This window comes from Tarenaya hassleriana, unplaced genomic scaffold (assembly GCF_000463585.1).
Source record: "Tarenaya hassleriana unplaced genomic scaffold, ASM46358v1 Cleome267, whole genome shotgun sequence".
NCBI lineage: Eukaryota > Viridiplantae > Streptophyta > Magnoliopsida > Brassicales > Cleomaceae > Tarenaya > Tarenaya hassleriana.
The window spans coordinates 124,254-126,902 of NW_010965924.1; positions in this window are offsets into that span (position 1 = coordinate 124,254).

Sequence of the window (2,649 nt, forward strand, 5' to 3'; positions counted from 1 at the left end):
GGCAAGAACATTATGTCGATTACATGCTTAGACTCGGATGGTTTTAGATTTGTTATTGAGAAAAAATGTCTGTCCATTTATAGAGGTAATTTGGTAAATGTTACCAGTTTAATGGCCTTTATGTTTTGGATGACGAACCGTCAAGATACAGGTGTATCTATAACGTTTGTACCAAACGGTTTAAGCCGAACGACTTAAACCCAACCTTCCTCTGGCATTGTCGTCTAGGCCATATAAACGAGAAGCGCATACAGAAGCTTCATTTTGAAGGTCTTCTGGATTCTTTTGATTATGAGTCTCTTGAATCTTGCGAATCTTGTTTGATGGGCAAGATGACAAAACATCCTTTCAAGGGTAAAGGACAGAGAGCGACAGAGTTATTGGCTCTTATACATAGTGATGTATGCGGACCAATGAGCTGTCCAGCTAGAGGAGGTTATCTGTATTTCGTTACATTCACTGATGATTTCAGTCGATACGTTTATGTCTATTTGATGAGACATAAGTCTGAAACACTTGAAATGTTCAAGGCTTTCAGAAACGAAGTACAGAACCAACTTGGCAAGACGATCAAGACACTTCGATCAGATCATGGTGGCGAGTATATGAGCCAAGAGTTCACTAACTATCTGGTTGATTATGGTATTGTATCACAATTAACTCCTCCTGGAACGCCGCAATGGAATGGCGTGTCTGAACAGAGGAACCGAACACTGTTAGACATGGTTCGGTCGATGATGAGTCAGACAGATCTTCCGAAGTCCTTTTGGGGCTATGCTTTAGAGACCGCTGCGTACCAGCTGAACAGGAGTCCAACGAAGTCGGTTGAAACGACGCCATATGAAATATGGACGAGGAAGCGTCCCGCGTTGTCGTTTGTCAGAATTTGGGGTTGCGACACTAACGTGATGCGTCAGATGACTGATAAGTTATCCTCCAAGTCTGATAAGTGTTTATTTGTAGGCTACCCTAAGGAAACTAAGGGTTACTACTTCTACATTCCAGCAGAGAACAAGGTGTTCATTGCTAGGAATGCGACTTTTATGGAGCGAGAGTTCGTCTCCAAAAGAGTCAGTGGGAGTAGGATCGAACTTGAGGAAGTTCGAGAGCAGCAAGTAGACGCTAAGCCGAGTGAACAAGTTGAAGATGTTCAACCTGTGTCACTGCCGATTGTGACTCAACCTTCGATGAGTGAACCTCGGAGATCAGGCAGGATTCGCCAAGAGCCTGTGAGATACGAATTTCTCGTGATTGGGAATGAGGAACTCATGTTATTAGAACATGACGAGCCTACCACATACCCAGAGGCTATGAAGTCCGAGATGCAATCCATGTCAGAAAACCTAGTATGGACTCTGGTTGATGCATCTGAAGGGATAAAACCCATCGGATGCAAGTGGATCTTAGAAGACCGACATGGATGGCAACGTGCACACGTATAAGGCACGACTTGTGGCGAAAGGATTCCGTCAGATTCATGGTATTGACTATGATGAGACCTTTTCGTCCGTAGTTATGCTGAAGTCCATCAGGATCCTACTTGCCATAGCCGCATATAACGACTATGAGATATGGCAAATGGACGTCAAGACCGCGTTCCTTAACGGGAACTTGACCGAAGATGTGCACATGACACAACCTGAAGGTTTTGTCGATCCAAGGTGTTGGGTTTTCCTGGGATCTCATGAGTGAATCATATTCCTAAGAGATCGGTTCTAGGGTTTGCGCAGCGGATGTAAAACAAAAATTTGATAAAACCCTAAAACCTATCATGCATGATCTTGTAGAAACGTTAGAACGCTTACCTCAATCGATTCGGGGCCTGTTTCAATTGATGTGTTCGTCCGATCACTATAGGTAGGAAGAATACCTCGCCCTCTATACGTATCCACACCTCGGGATGGATTCCAACCTCTGGAACTTGTCTGCTAGGACACGAATCTTCTATTCGATGATGTGCTTTGAGAAAGAGAGATTAAGATCACTTCTTCAACCCTCTAAACTCTCTAAAAGGTCTGAAAAGTTCTCTAAGTTGGCCCCCTAGTGTTAGGGTTCTATTTCTCCTCGTATTCAAGTCATTAACCCTAGATCCGGACTTTTAAAATTAAATCCGAACCCCAGACCGAACGGGGTTTGCCATAGCCTTTGGGTATTTGGAAGGCTCATCATGTTCTAATAACATGAGCTCCTCATTCCTAGTCATGAGAAAACCATATCTCATAGGCTCTTGGCGAATCCTGCCTGATCTCCGAGGTTCACTAGTCGAAGGTTGAGTCTCAACTGGCAGTGATACAGGTTGAACGTATTCAGCTTGTTCACTCGGCTCAGCGTCTATCTGTTGCTCTCGAACTTCCTCAAGTTCGATCCTACTCCCACTGACTCTCTTGGAGACGAACTTTTGCTCCATAAAAGTCGCATTCCTGACAATGAACACCTTGTTCTCTGTCAGAATTAGAAGTAGTAACCCTTAGTTTTCTTAGGGTAGCCTACAAATAAACACTTGTCATACTTGGAGGATAACTTGTCAGTCATCAGACACTTCACATAAGCGTCGCAACCCAAAATTCTGATAAAAGACAACACGGGACGCTTCTCCGTCCATATGTCATATGGTATCGTTTCACCTCACTTCGTTGGACTCCTGTTCAG